General features: G+C 34.7%; 3 non-coding genes across 3 annotated transcripts; all 3 read right to left on the minus strand.

Annotated features, from left to right (window-relative positions):
- Positions 1-578: 578 nt before the first annotated feature.
- On the minus strand, positions 579-650 carry Trnaw-cca (transfer RNA tryptophan (anticodon CCA)). Its single transcript has one exon. It is a non-coding gene; the product is annotated as a tRNA-Trp (tRNA).
- Positions 651-1,315: 665 nt separating this feature from the next.
- On the minus strand, positions 1,316-1,434 carry LOC126053789 (5S ribosomal RNA). Its single transcript, XR_007510471.2, has one exon. It is a non-coding gene; the product is annotated as a 5S ribosomal RNA (ribosomal RNA).
- Positions 1,435-17,728: 16,294 nt separating this feature from the next.
- Positions 17,729-17,800, minus strand: Trnaq-uug (transfer RNA glutamine (anticodon UUG)). The gene has a single exon. It is a non-coding gene; the product is annotated as a tRNA-Gln (tRNA).
- Between the last annotated feature and the right edge of the window lie 3,682 nt (positions 17,801-21,482).

Here is a 21,482-nt window from a genome sequence, read left to right on the forward strand (position 1 = left end):
TGCTAAGCTAAGTGATCGCTCTACCGTACACGTTGTGCACGGAAGAGCGATCAAAATTTTCAACTCTTTTTCTGTATCGGGAAAGAAAGTTTTTGCCTCTTTTAGCATATCAACAAAGGTTCGGTCTGTTGGGTTTGGTTTATTATGCCAGAATTGCTGCCAAAGCTCGACTTAAATTTTTATGTTTGGTAAATTATAAAACTGAGCGATAGTTTCACAAGTTTCTGTGAGATTTTCGACTGACATCGTTTGCATTTGCGCGGGGTGTAATTTAGATAAAGCAAATGATTTTTAGAATCTCTAGGGGGCAGCTGCCTCCTGCTTGGCGACGCCCTTGAACGTATAGTATCATAATAATGCAAGCTTCAACAAAAAGTGAGTGTTTGTAGTACGCAAATTTTTTATTTAAAAAGATAAACTGTACATAATATTTTAAATAAACTAAATTTATATTTACATACAAAGAAACTTAAAACTAATAAAGGGCATCAAAAAATTGGTCCTCATCGCTGTCACTCGGCAATGCACCCAAAAGGCTGACTACATTACCACGTTGAATGGCAACAAAAATCACATTTTGACCCCGACGTGATTTGAACACGCAACCTTCTGATCTGGAGTCAGACGCGCTACCGTTGCGCCACGGAGTCGTATAGTGAGTAAGTCTAAAATGCACTCCGTAATAAATGATATGACTCAGAATGCATCAATTAATCTTGAGACAAGATTAATCTGAGTGGAGACACTTAAGAGTGTTCTTGAGATTAATTAGTCAACTCTATGATGTTGTATGTTTGTATGTCGTTGACCATACTGGGAACGACTGGACTAATGTGAAGAATTCCATTCAAATAATAGGTACCTACATACATGCAAGAAGTGTTTTCGATTGAGGCTAGACATTAAACACGTAATTTTGATAATTATGAACAGGATTCCTAGCTTGAATATGAATGAATAATAGAAAAGGGGCCTAAAGATATATTTGTAAAGAATATCTATACTTATATTATAAAGCTGGAGTTTGTTTGTTTGAACGCGCAAATCTCAGGAACTACTGGTCCGATTTGAAAATTTCTTTCAGTGTTAGATAGCCCATTTATCGAGAAAGGTCATAAGCTACTTTTTATCCCGGTACGGGAAGTAGTTCCCACGGGATGCGGGTGAAACCGCTGGCAGAAGCTAGTCATAGATATGTGAGATGGTCTCAGACAGAGAGTAAATAAACGGGAATGCTGCAATACGACCTCAAGTAATAATTGATATATAAGCAGACTATTGATAATGATGATGACCGAGTCAAAAATAAAAAAAAAGCTAACGTCACGCGGTATTCCCAGGCGGTCACCCATCCAAGTACTAACCGCGCCCGATGTTGCTTAACTTCGGTGATCGGACGAGAACCGGTGCTTTCAACATGGTATGGACGTTGGCGAAAGCGTATCTGAAGTTTAGAATGACGTTCGGAATTTACGATGAAAATAGAAGTTTAAAATTAGATATTTGTATCGGAAATTGATAATTAGCGAAGTGAAAAGGGTAAAGAGTATCTAAGAAAGAAAAAAACTCAATTGAGAAAAAAAATATTTAATATGCCGTCTTTTAAGACCTAACTTAAGATTATTTTAGGTAAGTACCTTTAAGTCCTAAGTATTTTGAATGTTTGCGAGTGATACAAGCCAGACGTTCCATGATTAAATAAAGGCGAGAAAATAATAAATTCCACTTAGGAACACTTATTGCTGAAGTAAAGTAAACTTGAGGTAAAGTATGAACCTACGAAATGGCGCAATAACAACTTTTGTACTACATTATACCTTACGTGGTAAATACAGATTTTTTTCAGACAATTTTTTTTTCTTTCAATTAGCTAATCCTACGTAGGCTGGAAATAGCATACCTACCTATACGAATCGGCCTCCACATTACTAAAATAACAGAAGAAACCCATCTTATGTACCGCCATTTCTTTTTTTTCCACCCCTTCATACACACAGAACATCATAACTAAATATACTCATACAAGTACACATACAGCCAAAAAAAGGTAACAAAATCCGTTCACAAACTCGGTGTCAATCCTATGTAATTTTCGCCACAGTAAGACTGTCATTGAGTTCGAGGTGCCAAGAGATTTGCCTGGCAAACCCTGACAAACCCTGGCAAATTGGAACGCCCAATGCCACTGTAATCGGCTTATGACGGTCGTCTCTCGCCTCTGGTTATTATTTATATTTATACTGAGCGTTGAAGATGCTTTATTGTTCGGAATTATGTTAAATGGAAGGCGGATTTTTTGAGAGTTAAGTTGCGAAGTCGAATTGTATTTGTAAAGGAAATAAACAATAGTAGTAAAGACACTTTTGGTTGTTGAGAAATATGCAATGAATAAATAAGATAAAGGTCGAGCAATTTTAAGTATTCTACTACTACTACATAAACGGCTAAGAAAAATGAGCTGCATTTCGTCCTACATAAAGAATAATAATATACAACTTAACACATAGGATATTTTATTCAGATGATGGAAGTACTCTGATGCCCCGGGACGCCGGTGAAAACGCTAGCTGATACAAAATATGCATAAAAAATATGTTCTCAAAATTACTGATAGCTCAAGCATAAATATAAAAGAGGAATCCTATATAAAAGGCATAAAATCAAATCGCCAAATCGATTTGCAAGGATGGATCGGAAACTATGTAGTTTATGTTCTCGATTCTTTTTCGAGTTCGTATTTTGACTACTGTAGATAGGATATTATGTATATCTGATTGATTGCCCAGTTATATACCTACCTACATAATGTTTACTGTAAAGTAACTTCGGGGCAAATTGCTAAATACCCAATACATAATATATCCGCTGTGTAACTCCTGATAAGTTTATTTAATTTAGTATAAAGAGAGCAGATGCTTATAATTTTGAAGACTCAAAAACATTGGTACTTACTTTTATCAGAACGGACGACCAAACTTCATATTTATCCAAGAACCCAAGCTAAACTAGAAACTACTCCAATAAATTATGACTCCAGTTTTCACGCCAAACTCCAAATAGGTAAGTATCTTCTACTGTCCTTTCAGGGTCCCACAAAAAAAAACTCAGGTACAAAATCTGTATGACAAGTAATAGAGTGGCCACGACCAATTTGTCTCAACGTAATCCCCTTAGTCCATGTTTTCCACTGATCCCCGGATTAATTATGTAAATTTTGTTTGTTTTGTCACACCTACCCTGTTCCAAGTGCCTGATGAAGGCCATTTGTTTTTTCAGACAAGCTAAATTAAGGCTTGAGGTGTTTATATTGGGGCCTTTTTGGGTCAGGTGAAATCTGTGATCGGTTTTACGTGTTATTTCTGTGATTAGGGATAGTTTAAAATGTACTATGTGAGTTTATAGTAGTAATATACAAGATAGTCCTGTTTAAAATTAAACACGTTTCGGAAATATTTATTTCTTACCCACTTCCCAAGTTACAATTCAGCTATTTTTTAATACTTGCATGTACAGGATGAAAAAAATAATATTAAAGGTCGCGTCTTTAATTAAAGATCATAGAGCCCCGAAATTTTTGTCAAGTTAGTGTAAGTAGAGCTTAACCTAACGTTTGATTGTCCTTTACGTCGATTTTAATGAATTGTAAAAACTACTTAATATTTGCACGACAATTAGGTATGTAAATTAATATTTTAAAATAATTTAAAAATCTTCAAACAAACAAGAATGTTGTATAGACAAACCCGAAATCCTCATTGATATCCAATTAACTCACAGCAGAAAAGAACAATACCTCGTACACTCTCGAGCAAAAAAAAGTAGCCAATCAATAATATTTTCCCCTCTTTTCAATTAGTATAGCAAATGCACCTTTAATGCCTTACCTCGGGGAAAAATCCCCCGGTTTAACTTAAACGATTTAGGGGATATGCCACTAAATGAAATCTCCACTAATAGAGGGTCTGAGGTAATCATGTTTTAATAAATACGAAGTTTCTGAGTAGGTTTTGTTTTTCCTTATTTTGGGAAAATGTTGCATTTCGTGAGAAGTTGAGAGAGGGTTGATTTTTTCGGTTCTGATTAGGTCAAGATTTTATTTTAATGTGTAAGGACTTTATGTATAAAATGTACAAAAATATTAATATAAGTGGTCAGATTGAGGACCTTCTTTCTTTTTGGAAAGTCGATGAAAAACAAATTTTTGAAGATATAAAAATCTGCCAGTTTGTTTTCAAAGAATGGAAAACTTACTTGAACATTAGTGTATAAGGTAAGTGAATACCTACAAAATAACTCAACCCAAGAACCTAAGTCCAGTTGGATAGCAAAACTGAAAGAGAAAAAAAAGGTCAACTATATTTCCACCATATTACCTAACATCGTAACTCCGTCTCCGTAGAACCTAGATTGAGGATAATAACTATTAGGACATGTCAATATGTCCAAGTTTCTCTGTAATACATGTCCACCGGGATTTCGTTAGACATCGACTTATTGTGTTCTAAAATAATGATGTAGGTATTTATTTTTTGTTTTTAGGTGTACACTGGTAACAAAGACTACAATCTAGAAATATAAAATACTAATATAATGAAGAAGAATTATTTTTTTGTTTATTTGTTTGTACCGTAAAGGCTCCGAAAATAATGAACCTATTAAAAAAAAAAACCGTATTGGAAAGCTAGTGTTTCCCCGAGTAACATAGGCTATAATTTTATCCCGATAAGAGCAGTAGTTCTCACAGAGGTAAGTTAACCCGCGGGAAAGCGGCCAGTAGAAAATATATGTACCTACTTCTTTTCAATTTCATCAAGTTGGCAAGCTACTAGTTATGACGATATGATGAAAATATTTCAAGAAAAGTGTACTCCTAGGAACCATGTGGTATAAAATATTGTAGCGAAAATAGAAATTGGTAGTCGTTATGTTCTATTCTATATTGATACTATTGAAACTCGGAAAGTTAACAGTGGGAGTAAGTAAACGTAGGTAATTATATCTTATTGTGTTGAAAGACTCTTATTCATAAATAGTAAGTAAGTAAATGAATGAACCTTAATAATTCCATCAAGATACATTTGACACACATTTCAAATCTTTCAATTTGAAAAACATTCAAATAAAGTGTAGTAAATAAAATTCAATAAATACAAAAGAGTTCCCATAATATTTAACCCAAAACCCTTATCAGTACCGTTGCAACCCCGAAACGTTAAAAATGCTTTATTTAAATATTCGCTTTTCGTATCTTATCACAGTTTTTCCCGACAATATTTTTTCCAGTGAAACTGACACTGTAGCTTGCGCCATGTTTCTCAGTTGGGGCCATGGAAACAGCGTTTATTATTTAAAATGTAAAGAAAGTCTTATTTAAGAGACGATCGCATCATTTTCACAAGAGAAAAATACAGTGAGCCTCTTTAATTTCTGAAATAAAAAAAAAAGATTTATGTGTAGGTACGTATCCATTGATATTTTCAATGCCTCAATATTTAAGCTTAGTTATGTATCCTCCTCATTATTGTTGGTAGTTATTTTATAATAAACATTCGAGTTATTAATTTGAATGGACGCAAGTTAGGCATAACAGCCACTTTTACTACATTAAATTGAGCCTCCTTGATCTAAACACAGTTCACTCATTAATTGTTACACCTAAATATGATTGCTCTGGACCACCGCTATTTCTGTGGCCACAAGGCAAGTCGCGATATAAATCTGCATGGTTTTTTTAATATTTTGTCGCCCGTGCAGTAATTTATCTTTTGTTTATATACTGAAACTCTTAATGAGCACTTTCTTACGCTTTGGGACGTTTTATTTCTGCTATGTTCCATTCTTTGTTGTACCAACTCAATTTTATTTAACGTATTCTTTTAGATGAGTATCTTTGTAAATGGCCGCTTTGTATGTTTAAGTGGATGCGTTTTGTGGCGTTCTAGGTTAATTGCCTTCGTAGATATTGTTTTGTTTTAACTTCTGGGTATGTGGAACAGGTAAACAAATGACTGTTAATAATTATGCTAATAGTTTCATTTGTCAACACGGTGGGGTAAATATTAAGTAATCGTAATATATGTGATACAACTAAGTTTACCAGTAGTCGCATTTCGGGCTTCAGCCGTAAGAGATACAAAACTAAAATTATTATTTTGTAAAAAAAAATACTTTCGTTTACCGTTTTGGTAAAATAGAATTACTCCTAAAAACAATTTCAGAGCAAAATTATGTTCTTTCCTCATTTCAGTTATAGAAGGAAAATAAAATTTTCCACATCAAAATTGAAAGCGAAATCATTTTACATATTAAAGAGAAAAACATAATATCTAAAAAGAGAAAAATGTAATTGAATCAAAAATTTTAAGTTCTACTTCATTATGTCCAAGTTAGTGGCCCGTTAAAACTTAACTGGTACATTTGAATTTTAATAAAAGGCTTTGTAAACTTTTGCATTATGAACTCAAGCGTTTTGCGGGAACTAGAAAATTAAACTACGGTATTCATAATCACGCAGCCATTCTTGCGTTTCTCTATATTTTAACAGCTGCAAATTACTCCGGTAGCCATTATGAAGATATGGAATCCAGTATTATAATGGTGTTACATTTGTTTTATGAATGAATTCTAGGAATTTGTCATATGTGTGTTACAAATAGCATTGCTGTAATAAAGCTATAATATATGTGTGTAGGTAATACCAGATGTCTTAATAACAGGAGTAGACAAAAAGGCTCTCGTGACAATCTAAACACCGGTGTTCATTTGCAGATTAGAAGCAGGCAAATGTACCTATTCCATTTGTTATTTTAAGCGAACACTTAAATAGAAAAACAGCGTTTTCAAATGGCTATGGTTTTTAGAAGTTAATAAAATAGGCGCTCATAGACTGAAAGGGCATTTCAATTTTCAATGCGACCTCTTGAACTCAATACTGCAATATTATTATTCCTTATCACCAGAAACACAGATACACACATGGAATATAGTAATATAGATAGGTACAAGAAGTGACAAAAGCTCGAAGCTTTGCTTTTCGCATTAAAACTAATAATGTATTCGCTGCCACGCTTGCTTCTGAAAGTTCGTTAAACATCTCTAGCGTTACGGAGACGTGACGTCAAACAAACAGACGAACAAACAAATTACGTCACGAAGTACTCAGACTAAGGCTTTATTTCTGAGAAGGCTGCAAACTCACTTAGTTGATACAGTATATAGTCTAATCTAAATATATAAACCCAAAGAGCAGATCTGTGCCTGCTGGATTTGATTTTATGTTCTCATAATAAGGTCAAATACACTGAAAATATCAACGTTTAATTCTAAGACCTTTCTCTATACCTATGCTCACAAATAATTCATTGAATTGAATTGAATTAAGTTTTTTCTAAACTATTTATTATGAATTTTCACGTTAAATTTTTAAATAAAACAGTTGTTTTCGGAAAAGCGAATGTTTATTTTGTTGGTGAAAATGGGATAATATAAGACTATTTTTGCCGTTTTAAAGATCAGTAATACTTAAATGGGCAAATCCATTGCAAAAAAAGAAATCTGATCTGAGTAGTAATCATTAATATTATTTCCGTAACTCTTGTTAATCGTGAATCGTAATGTTTCATCTTATATAGGTCATGTTCTTCAGAGGCTAAATTATGTTACATCCGAAATAATATTAGGTAAGTAATTGTCAGTATTAGGTTAACTGAGTTTACACAATAACCATAGTTTTGACTTCCATAATAACTATCTCCGTTGGGCCTCAGGCTATAACTAGCTGTCACGTGTCTACTGATTGTTGTAATCGTGATTAATTTGTGTCTTATTACGTAATGTGTTTAGAGGAACTAGTTATTTCTCAGGATTTCACCTGCATTATAGAATAAATAACTTTCATGCACTTGGTCTAAGAATTTCATCTCCATGGGATGTTTTTCTCTGTTGTTACGAATATCCAAAAATAAAAATTGACAACGACGTTTCACACGTAAGTATAAGAATCCATTTTGTGATATCTAAAACATGCATCTAAATCATTCATGAAACAAATGTCAAACCAAGGTACAGAGTAAACATAACACACACTGCAATAACAATTTTATTTATTCAAAACCTACATACCTAGACGATTTTTCTTACCTAAGCAAAGTCGACTTAAAATGGGCCACCAGACTTCACGAACCAAACTTTCGAAACAAAAGACGAACAAACCTCAGTCTCTAAGCTAACAATCAAGCCATAATATATTCAAATTACGGTACAATATGGAGGGAAAAAAATCACTTTCTTTCCCTGATATTCCAAGCCTAATCCGCTTCGTTACATTCAGGGTAATTTGACAGTAAGAAACTGAGGGAAATCCTCTGGTAATGCCAAATTGCCAGGTTATATGTCGTGTATGCGGTTGGCGAATGAAATATAATTTGCGAGGCTTTCAAATTTCGGCGGTTCGTTGGCGTTTGCTTTGCGGTATTTCGGTTAACGCGGACTTGGTGATGGTGGATTTAAAATATGTTTGCGGCGTGTTGTTTTTTTTTTTTTTGATAAATTTTGTTGCAAAGTTTTTGGTTTTGTTTACCGATGGTACGTGTCTTAACCTGATATTAAGTTTTTTTATCAAGTAAGTATCTCACTTTCTTTTGTTTATATCACAAGTTAAGGTCCAAAATTTGTAATTTTCCATTATTTAGTTTAGAGTAAGTAGGTACAGACAACTTATTGAGAAGTAAGTAGATAGCCTATACACAGCAATCTATACATATATCAATAGCAACCACCATCCATTTTAACCACCACACACACAATCCCATACCATCAGCAGTAAAGGGACAAAACCTTCAAAACACAACGTCCGAATCAAAGTACATCAGTGTACACAACACAATTTAACGGGGAACACAATTGTTACCCAACTCCCCCAGTGTCCCCCAGTCCGTGCCATTGACGCGGCCGAAACGCACAATGCACGCGAATTTGCATTCGGATACCACGTTATAGTACAGAACACTCCAGACTGTCGATGTTATGAAGAGGAACGGTGAACAAATAGATTTAACTTCGGACAATCGTTTTGGCTGGACTTGCTTTGCTGTGTCTACAGTTATGTTTGTGAAACTCACAAATAAGTCTGTGACGTTCTTAACTTCAATTTATTGGAAGAGCAGTCTAGTCGATAGATCAATCGATTTAATAAGATTGAGCAACGCTTGGCGCGGTTCTTATATCATAACGTATACGTCGGATTTACGGAGATCATTGTCTGTATATGATTTAATTTGAACACAAAATTGAAAGTTTTTGAGAATGTATCAAAATCTAAGACATCGCCCTTATTTGACAAACGCTCACAGTGTCGAGTCCATTAAATCCACACGCGTTAACTGCCACTGTAGAGACTTGAAATAATACTGAAAATTCAATTTTCTTTATAATCAAAAGCAACATCTGCTAACCGAAGGTAAGTTCGCGTGAAGAGCGGTTATAATGCATAGACTAGAATATTCCAGACTTGTGTACGCACCACAAAAGGACAGGTCCGTTTCACAGTTAGACGTCATAAATTGCACAGACGTCTGAGTTTGGGGGGACGTGCAAGGCATAAGATGACAGCGGGCTCGATGGTTTTGAAATAATATTAAATGGTAAAAAAAATACAGAAATATATTCAGCTGAAAGCAGTTTAAAGATAAATAAATCTACTTTCTTGAAGTAATTAAAAAAATGGCTTTTGTGTAGGAACTTAATTGTAAAGAATATGTACAGTTAAAGTATTTTGGTTGGGTTTATAATAAGGGTAATTTGACTCTTGCGGATCGATTCTCAAAGTAGTTTTTAATCTCTAGAATTTATTTTTGAATTGTAGTTAGAGTTCCTGGATTCCTGGATAAAAAGGTTAGTTTTCTTATGTTAAAGGATCCGTTCAAAATATCGCTACATCCTTAATCTTAAACCAAGTCATCTGTTTCATAGCAGCTAGCGTGGAGGTGAATAAAGTAATTTAATAGTCATCGAAAAGATGAGCACTTGTCGACTCCACAGCTTTCGTCTCGCCTACATCTAACGTTTTCCTATGTTATTAGTTGGACGAGTTTATGAATTTATAGAGTCGCGTTTGTGTGTTTTATTTTTTGGACTTAAACTGAGGGTGTTTTATTTTCAAATGAGTTTTATGTGAGAATTTATTTTTGGTATCTTATTAAGCAATACAAAAAATTACAATAACACTTAAAAAGAACCTTACATATTTGTACGACAAGAATTTTATAGACACATTTTTCAGTTTTGCATCTAGTTTCCATTTAAGTTCATTCACATCTAAACCAACCAATTAACACAACCAAAACAGCAACTACCCAAAACTACCGTCAAAGATTTACCAATATCCAATCAGAGCCGATATCCCAAGACCAAAGCTTCAGCTTCCAAAATTTCTTTCCCTGAACCAACAGGGCCCCAGAACTAATAAGCAAACATATTCAAATTTACCGACCGGGGTCCCTATTCTGTAAACGTCAAACCACTTTCGTTCGGCTGAACGATTTAACGCCAATCACGGCTTAGTGACACCCGATGCAGACGGTGCGTGGATTAATTGAATACATTTGCATGTCATCTGAGTAACATCTCCATTTGTTACATTATTAAAATGTTAGTGAGGCTGTTTGGTGTTAATTTTCACGGATAGTCACTTACTTAGAGCCGAATTTTCAAGGTGCCATAAACATAAACTATAATTACAATTATGACCTCATCCTCAACTTCTGTATAAAGGTCGATTGAGGAGCTTTTCGGTGCAAGCTCACCAAACAGACATACAGAGTTACTTTCCCATTTATAATTGAAATAAGGAATCTGATAAAAATATCAGTCACTAAATATCATCACATACAACTTTCACTCTGTTGAGTCTTCCCCAAATCAATTATAATTATTCAAGTTGTTACTTTCGCCGTGAGTTAGAATTCTTAATTACTTACTTCAGAACAAAAATGGCCGTTAAAAATAATATACAAAAGCACACAGACAGACACCTGTCAAATTAATTCAGTTATTAATATCATATCTAAAAATAATCTTATGACCTTCCTTCTCTTTACCCACATTATTACATTTGTTCAGACAGATTACAAACGTATTCTTCATGTATAGACAAAGACTATTAATAACTGCGGTCTTACACACTCGTGTAACCTCTATGAAACAATACACGTGCCCAGCAAACTTACAGATATTACGACATTACAACAGTAAATCAGGAATTCTCTTTAATATACGTTGGTAGATAAAGATGTTATAGGTACTTTTAGGGAAACAGGATTTCTGTTACATGCTATGTCATCAAAATATAATAATTGAGATAAACAATAATAGTGCTTCAGTATCTAAGAATATTATAAAAGGTTTCATACTTTTCTTGAAAATGAAATTCTCAAGAACTACTCAACCAATTTGAATAATCTTTCAGTGTTAGAAAGCCAGTTTATTGAGAAAGGCTATTTTATGCCCAGGTACATGGAGTAGTTACTACGGGATGTCGGTAAAACCGCTGCTGGCGGAAGCTACCTTCTTTAATGGAACAATGTCAGACGTCCATAGTAACTTAGGCTCAATAAAAGTATTTCATGTACAGTGAAAATTCTTACAGTTTTTTCTGTAGTTTAATGTCAGAAGCTTTTCTATGTTTTCCACTTTTGCATTGAACTTCTCTAAACCAAATTATTCCAAATTATTAAAACGAAAAACCTGAATCGATAAACAAAACAATTACTTATTCAAATGATTTTTTTTTTTTTGAAAAGTTCTAGATAACAATTAAATATTTTATAAGAAGTTAGTATTTTATATTTAAATTGTTTTAGTAAAGAACTTTGTGTCCGTGAGAATTTAGTTTTAAAAGTTGATTGGATGGGCCGAAACCTGACATTGTTCATATACAACCATAATTTTGTGAAAAGAAGAACAAAAACACAAGTACCATTACTTAACAGTACATTCGAATAGTACCTACCCATTTTCACAAAATACAGAGTCATGTAACCGTATTAAAATACTCGATCAATCCTCGTTCACAGGTGTAATGTTTCAAACAAGAATAAAGCAAGTCTGGCCGCAATCTACTAGATTAAACTGTGATTAAATGCGTTTTAAGATCGGTGTACATTGGTGCTATCTGAGGTATAAATATGGAGTTTTTGTTACGGGCTGGTTTTAGAAATAGAAATATTAATAGTATGCACAGTTGCTTTAAAATATGAGTAAAATCTATTCTTTTTTTTGTTGTTCACTAAATATGACTACAGCGTGATATGATTAAGGAAGGTATGCAAAGGCAGAGAAGTCGACATACTTTTGCATATTCAAGAAAGAGTAAATAACCTCAAACTTAATCCTTTGCCAGGCTGCAATATTGAAACAGTGGAAAGTTAAAATATGAAATTTAAAACAAAAGAAAATCACATTAGTTTTGTGATTACTACAATGCCCATCTACCAGTCGGTTATACTTCTGTATTTAAATCAAAATATTTGATTTTTGCCTTCCAATATATTAAACTCTTTTTTTTGAAACTATGTAACCTGGCCTTAACTCATAGCTTGCAGGTGTTACGTCACAAACACTAAGGTGTTTTGTTGTTTTAATTTTTCACTTGATTATTGCAGAGTTAAAAGTGCAGGTAAAAGGTAGAGAATAAGAAAGTAACTTACAGGTAAATATTTAGATCAATTTAATTAAAAATAGAAAGAACATTAGTTTCGGTCATCAAAAAAAGGTATTTTATAACATTAATAGCATCTCTCACTAAAACGGATCTTAAGAATTTACATATTATTTACAATTATCGATATGATTGGCTGTTATTTTAAAACTTGATTGAATTTTGAACATTTACCGTCGTACCCCAAAACTCTATTAAACGTCTGTTGAACACTTGTCAAAAAAAGACAGATGATGACGTTGACATAAGGTCCGGTTTGCAGCTACACTTTTTTTTTAGACAAGTGTTCAACAGATGATTAAGTTTTTGTAAATGGCTAAATAATCCAAGTAACAGTGTATCCTTCTGAAAAGGGTGAAGTTTATATAACAGAATTGTTTAATTCAGTAGATACTCGTTTTTGTCCACAATGAATTGTATAATCCAGTGTCAAGTGAATTTCAGTAACAAAACCAAGTCCAGCAACATAGTATTTTACACCTGTAAAACAATAACGCGACGCGGAACTAAGCTTCAACATTAAACATTTTGCAAGTTAGTTCCGCTGTAGTTTATTACATTTTAGAACAAATGCTGACATTTCCGGATGTGTTTTATGATACCTATTTCCCTCATATTATGTGGATGTTATTTACTTCATGTGGTGTAGGTACTAGAATCTTTATAAATATTTCAAATGTAAATTATTTCTGTTCGTCGCAAAAACTAAGGAATGGATTAAAATTGGTACATAGATAGTCTAGCTAGAGTCTGAGAAAGGATATAGGCTACTTTTTATTCGAATGCGGTAAATAAGTAGCTTCCATTGGATGCGGATAGGACAGTGCCTATAACATAAAGTTTGTAAATTCATATTCCGTAAATACTGTGACATTACTTTATTGTTGCTTAAACTCTGCTTAAATATTATACATACATACTGAAACAACAAAATCCCGTACAGTTACAGTACGTTTTTTTCGGCCTGGTCATGAAAACGAAAACTTCACGCTCAAGAAAGCTATCTAGCCTAGCTTAAGAAAAAGTCACGGTCACACTTCTATCGACAACCCAGACCTTAAAACCCAACGACCGCTTATTCGACAATAAATTCTCCCAAACTCCTATTACTGACTTCCCATCAAGTCGTCAGAAAACATTTTACCTCCTTTGCACCTTATCTCATCAGAAACCGTTTTAGCTGACACAAATTAAGCGAAGTTCACAAATACAGCACTATCGGTACAATTACAATTTCGTCTCAAGGCAGTCATGTTGATGTCGTGACCATACATGGAGAACATAATGACTAGCGGAGGTACCATAACGGAAAATCGACAAAGAAAGTAGCGTGCCAAAATGCGAGTGAGTGGAGGACGAGGAACGTTACTGTCTTCGCGCCTATACGTCTTATTTGAACCCGATCATTTTTGTAATACCAAAAATCGTTGACAAATGTCTTAAAAAACCCGAAGGCCTCGTTAAGGGCACTCGTAACTGATCATTTTGGTCGTGCCCACCGTGCGAAATTGACCTAGATTAAGGCGCCCGACTTACCTGCTTGTGGCACCTCCTCTCCATGTTTCCTTACTCCGTCGGACCATCTTTATCCACTTTCCGATATCGAAGTAACGAGCGCCCTGAGAGTAGCTTCATTTTGAGGTTAATTCGGTTTGTAGGGCAGTTGATTTTTTTAACAGTTTGCTTTTAAAACTGTCGAAATAAAGTCCCAAAGAGCTGATTTCCAGGAAAGGTCTCAGTCTAAGACCCACTGCTGGGGTACAACAGATTTCCTTTCAATAATAACAGCACCAAATTCGGTTCATTAGACAGACATAGACAGAAGAAGCATACCTATAGCAGTCAACTTATGTCAACCTTCTTTTTATGTGAAATGGGTTTTGGGATAATAAAATTCTTTAGATTACTCCTAAAAAGCGTCATATATACAATTTATTTTTATTATAGCTTGTGCTGTGCTTCACAACAGAACTCCACACAACATCACCCTGCAGAAACACTAACCAACCTTCAATTGAACTGCAATACAGACTCGAAAAACTACAGTACAAAAATCGACACCTCGACGTAAAGTCAAAACTACCCTCACGCTACAACGTAACCCAGAATCGGTTACAGCAATCGTATTTCAAAAAAAGAACCACGCAAACTCGAAAAAAGATTTCGAAAACTATTCGCACTGACTCCGAAAAACTCAATATAGCGTTCTTCAAAGCTTTTGCTGTTGAAGTGGAGAAATCATGGAGAACAAAATGACTAGCGGAGGTGCCATTATGGAAAATCTCTTAAGAAAATACCGCGCCAAAATACGAGTTAACGAACGTTACTGTCTTCGCCCTTATACGCCTACTTTAAGCCTGATCATTATTTTGTTGTGAAACCAATAATCGTTGATAGAAGTCTCAAAGAACCCGAACGCCGTTACTTGACTAGTAAATGATCGTTTTGGTCAAGCCCACCGTACGTGTTTGTCCTAGCTAGAAGAAGGCGCCTGACCTACCTGCATTATAGCATCTCCAGTCATCTTTCCTTGCTCCGTGGGAGGAATCCAATAAAAGGCGACTCGTACCTGCAATGTCTTCGCGTTGTGGAATGTGAGGAATCCCGTTCATTACGCCAGCACATCCGACTTGTTACCTATCCAATTTGAACAGATTTTGGACTGTTACTTACGGAGAAACGATTTATATGAAATTTCTTTGGAACTTCGATTTGGACGGTTAATGGGTTGAGTTTTTGATTTGTAGGTATTTAATTTTGTGATACTTCTTGAAGTATTTAGACTCCTATTTTTTATAATAGCAATCACACCAGCAATCCGCCTTTTTTATTATTCTTGTTTGCTTACAGAGTATAAATAATGCGAATATAGACGTATGACAATACTTGAATAAAGAAGACTGAATTATCTAGTCACGTCATCAATAGAAATCTCTCATACGACTTGATCTTCCAACAAAGAAAACTCACCCACAGCTTAAAATCTACACAATTTATCAATACCTACATACAAATTCAATACACACATGTATTTTACACTTCGAGACAAAAAAAGGGGATACAATCGTACAGAATACAGGCAACAACATGGTAACAACTTGCCACAGTATTGTGTATCCAATTAAAATTTTTCCTATCGGCCAGCCGCCGGAGATGGCATTTTTACAAACACTCGCCGGATTCAACTTTTCTAATTACAAGCGTGTCACTTGCTCTGCTTTCATTAAGGCACGTGATTATAAAATGTATTTTCTGTTGGATGAAATATTGGGTGCCTTTTTTTGTATTAGATACTTACTATACACACATACATGATACGAGTGCCTACGGTGTTTTAAAAAGCATTTGTTTTGAGTCAATTTTAAGTCTAATGCATCTGGACTTATTTTCATGATTAATTTACAGTTGAAAAGTAGTTCGTACAGTCTGTATAATGTCTTGGATGTCTGGTTTAACGGCTACTAAGTACGTCCAAGTAAACATATTTTCAAAATTAAGGTCAGTCATCATTCATTTCAGTTTCTTCTTTTGATATACATACCTGATGCTATTGTTGTTTTATTTATTTCACTGCTGTGCGAGATAGCATTTTAAAACCCATTGTAATTATGAGCACAAGTGTGAATAAAAACAAAAGAAACAGTTGACACAGGTGCGATATTACAACACCATATATTTTCACAAAGTACTTATACATAATGTACGAATTCATATTTTACGTAAGAATACGTATTATTTATTACATGCCCTATTACTCACATTTCAATAACAACAAAAACGCGACTCCTACAAAATACAAGCAAGCACTTTTCAAGTCGCCTTGTCAATTTTCATTACTGTTCCTTTTACTGTTACATGCGAAAAAATGTAGCGTTAAAACACGTTTTTATTACTACCGAAGTTCATACGGACTTGGAGCATTTAACCAGCTGGACTCGCCGTCGCAGAATCTATGTACAAGAAAGCCACCCAATTTATACACGGGCGGCGAAGCACTGTGACAAATGGTAATAGCTCATTCATACATTTTTGATCACATCGTTATGAACGCACAGAACGAATTAAACACAAGCATAAACGTAGCGTTCCGTGTTTCGGAAGGCACGATAAATTGATGGGTCCCGGCTGGCATTTTCAATATCTTTGGCAGACGTTACCAATAGTCAGAAGTCAGAAAGTCTGACAACCAGTCTTAGCAAGGGGTATCGGGTTGCCCAAGTAACTGAGTTATGGAGGTCAGATAGTGATAAATACAGGTGGTCCCTTACCTTCGGCAGAGGAGAGTAACGTTTCCTGTTGGTTCATTACTCTAAGTAACCGAAGCTCATATACGAACAATTACTTCGGGCGAAAGAAAATGATGTCGTCAAAGAAAAACGAAATATTGCTCGCACGCACAAATAACACGACAATAAAGATTTACTGGTGAGATTTTTACTTAGTTGCGAGGTAGGTGCAAGGGGTAGGAGTCAGCGGGTTTTAAATTTAACACAACTGTACTGAAGCTATTAATTAAAAATGTATCTTAGAATCAGGTTCCTAATCAAAATTCTTATTGGTTAACATAGCTTTTGCGAGATGGTTTCATCTCCGTCCTGTGGGAACCACTTCACGCACTTGGATAAAAAGTCGCCTGCCTTCTTCGACAAGATCATTCTTGAGATAGCGTATTCCGGCAAAAAATCTCTTTCTTTATAATATTAGCATGTATAAATTCGTACCTTTTTACTTAAAACAATTGCTCAAACAGCTGAAAAAATTGTGGTGATGTTGCAAAATTTTGTGAAGCAAAATGCGAAAAAATAAAACAGAATTAAGTAACAATATACTTTGACTTAGAAACTACCGCCATCTATCCATATTGAAGTAAACTACAAATCAATAAAACGATTGTCAATTTTTTATCATTTTAATTACATTTTTATTTAATCACTCTATTATCTTGAGCAAAACACGTCATTAACTCGTAAGCGATAATTAGTTACAAATAAGGAATTATATAAAAATATCCGAAGGTCCCACCGAGATTTGAACTCGGATCGCTGGATTCAAAGTCCAGAGTGCTAACCATTACACCATGGGACCTATGTGGTGACTCGATGAAATATGTGTGCAATATTTTTGACAAGCCATCAATTACGTTCAATACCTCGTTAGTGAAATTATCTTGCTTGTAAAGACAAAAGAATTAATCACTCTATTATTAAAATAAATTAGTAGGTATATTGTGATATTAATCCCGGCTGTGATATATTGTAAGTTTAAAGTATATAAGTATATAGCAGTAGTTGTTTATACAGACAAATTTGTAATGTTTGAGTCTATGTATATCGATCTATTTATGTCTTGTTTTTTCTATGGATCCTACTTGCCAGAAAAAAATAAGGACTTAGCTTAGACTTGAGATATTAAAGAAATATGTATAAAGAAGCAAATAATTTGTCAGAATTACACCCATCTACTATAACTTTTTTAGCAAAAGAATAAAAACCGGGTCATTTCCTCAATTTATTCAAATTCTCATGTGTAAACTTAAGCCACGCATAAAATGAGTTACGCGAGCTATTTAAATACTTTGCTCGTTTTAATTTTTCAGTTCAAAAGATTTTCCTGTAACGTTAATATTTTCTTCCACGTTAATCTTTATGTTTTATGCATGTGACATCCTTAATTATGCCATTACGTGTGTTTTGAAAATGGAACGGGGTTTAATTATTTTTTTTTTGGAAAAAAAAACGCGAATATATTATGTTTTAAGTTACGTTAATGATAAATGAGACAAAATAGGTTTCTAATGGCAACAGTCATGAAACTATCCAGTTATGTATTATGTGTGTAAGTTTCTTAAAACAGGTAGGAAGCTTCTCGGCAGGTAGGAAGTCTCTCAGTAAGTAAACGGCTGCATCTGATTAGACTGCAAGCCAACGCCAACGGAGTAGCGAAAATGTGAAAAAACAGATGATAATGAAAAGAAAAGAAAAGCGCAGATAAGGTACAGTACACTGCACAAAATACAGTTTTTTACTCTCCATTTGCACACAAAACACATTACACGTAACGACAAACAATAAAACTACACTTAAACATCATAGCAACACCCAAACATTGTCCGTTTGTCTGTTCGCATCAGCATCCTCATAACAGTATCGAACGAAGATGCCAAATCGCCAATAGCTCGAATGTTAAGTGCCAAAACAACTGGTTACCATGCCAACGGACGTGCCAAATATTCATGTGTTTCGACACTAAAACTATCAGATAGGAATTGAGTTTATTGCAGCCTTATGGTGCTGAGAATTTGTGGGAAATAGGTACTGAAACAGAATTGGAAATTGCAATTTTAGTGGTTTGAGATAAGGGTGAAATTGGGGAAGTGCTTGCAAATATGTTTTTATGAATGTTACATCTTGTTGTTTACGTTTTATAAGGTCATGTCCTGTGCGTCGCGGGCTGCGGGATTTTTCGAAAAAGGCTTAAAAAGGAACATGATGTGTTTTAGTCAGTAAGAGTTTGACACTCTCTCAAGCTGCTAACCCACAGCAGGAGGGGACGAGGAATTTGATGATTTTCCATAAAAAAGGTCTGAAGCGGCGACTCCGTTCTACGTGCCTACATCTCTAGCAAATAAAAAATCTTAACAGAGACTTACCTGTGACAACTGTTTAATTAGTTAAAGACAATGCAAGCAACCCGTACCTTTTACAGCCCACTATTATCTCCAACCACCACACATTAGAAGCCTCCACATACATACACATAACTACCCTAAAATATGTACATACCATCACCATACCGTAAGCAAATTAAGTTCACATTATGCACCCCTCTCAATGGGTGCTAATAACGTCCCGGGTTCGAACCCCCCCTATGTTGGGGTCCTATTGAAAAACGCGGGTACCTGTCGTGAAAAGGATGCAATTCTATGAGACGAAATGATGGACGAGGTTCGGTTTGGACACGAAACTTTTTTGCTGTAGGTACCTAGTTTTTTTTTGGAAGGAATTTGAAATTCTGGTGTTGTTATGATAGGGCTTGTAAAAATAATAAGTGTGTATATAGTTGGCTTTGTAAACACAGAAATGGCTCAAATAATTTTCTCACTAGCTTGTATACACACTGGCTTTTTATACATATAATCCTATTTTATAAGATCTAGCATCTTCTACAAACAGTAGCACGTTGTTGTGATTAACTTTTCAATTGATGTTCACCTAAAACTCCAAATTCAAATAAATACAAGTCACCTTTTCTTACTCGACGACAAATTGTTGATCCATTCATAGCCTTCGAACTTATGAAAAGCGACAGATTTATTAAAACGTTCTTCCTTACAAACACATGCCATCAAAATCCATTGAATTCACCTCTCATCTCAACATTATCAAACATATTTCAACGATTTTAAACAATACAATTCAGGAACTTCGCCAAACATTTCCTACCCTCGGCTTCATTAAAGACGGAAGGATATTTCAATTATACACAAAATAAAGCACCAAAACTTGGCCATTTGTATCAACTTTACATTTCAAAATAAACGTATGATTTATTCAGCACAATTTTGTTTATAACTTATAACAATTTGCGAAATATGAATCCTAAAGTTGGTTGATTATAATTTCAAAAGCAAGTTCATGTTTATTTATGGAAATTGTGACCATTTACGGTACTTGGTAATCAGCTGCGGGTACTTTGGACATTGCGGTGTCATAATTTTATTTGGTTCTGTTTAGACATTGCCCTAATTTGGTCAGTTATTAAAAGAATGTGAGTGTAATTTTATGGTAAAAATAAGCAAGAGTACCTATGCAATAGATGTCATTGGAGAAACTAACTAAAATAAAATGTAAGTAATTATAATTTAAAGCATTGAATTATACAGGAATATTGAACAGTATAATTGAATCATTCTTTCAAGAAAAAAGCAGCTTTAATGGCAGCAGTTTACGTAGCAAAACGCAATACCGCTATTAATACACTGCAAGACAAAAAACCCATTTCCACACTCAGTATGGAGAACTCCATACAAATCGCTTTATACACCCTTAGAAAAAAAGAGCAAAAAATAAACTATTTGTCTACAAGTGCCTCACGGCGATAATAATACCACAACACCAATAAAAAAATGAACGACAAATCTCGAAATCCGAGCGACGACCAACTAGGCACGCCTTCAAAATTAAGCCTTTTTAATATCATCATCAAACAATAATCAACCTTATTCCTAAGTTATAGAACTCAATTTTGAGTTGATCATATAATTGCAACTTACATCATACTTGTTTTAAAGTAGGTGTCGTGAAATTTTACGCTGCGGGGCTTAATAGCCGACGTATGTGTTTTCTCTTTTGTGTAGCTATGTGCGTCCTTGTCCGCGGTCATCACATTCAATCTGACTTCCTCATAAATCACGGAGTAAGGAAAGATGAGTGGAGATAGCAAAATGCAGGTGGGTCAGGCGCCTTCTTCTAGGTCAAATTCGTAAGACTAAAATGAACAATATGATTGAACTAACGAAGCGTTCGGATTTTTGAGACATTATGCCAACAATTTTTGGTACCTACAACCTTTTTGGTACAAGAAATGGTCGGATCCAAAAGAAGGCATATAAGGGCAGCTGTAGTCCTGGGAAGCTTGTTCTTCACCACTTTCCAGCCATAACACTTGGAAGTGGTGAAAAGGGGGCGTTTTGAGAGTGCTGTCTTTTTGTAATTTTGACGTGAGATAAAACTAGACTACTTTCAATAAAACTTTTTGACTTTGAAAA

Source organism: Helicoverpa armigera, chromosome 3, assembly GCF_030705265.1.
Source record: "Helicoverpa armigera isolate CAAS_96S chromosome 3, ASM3070526v1, whole genome shotgun sequence".
Classification (NCBI taxonomy): Eukaryota; Metazoa; Arthropoda; class Insecta; order Lepidoptera; family Noctuidae; genus Helicoverpa; species Helicoverpa armigera.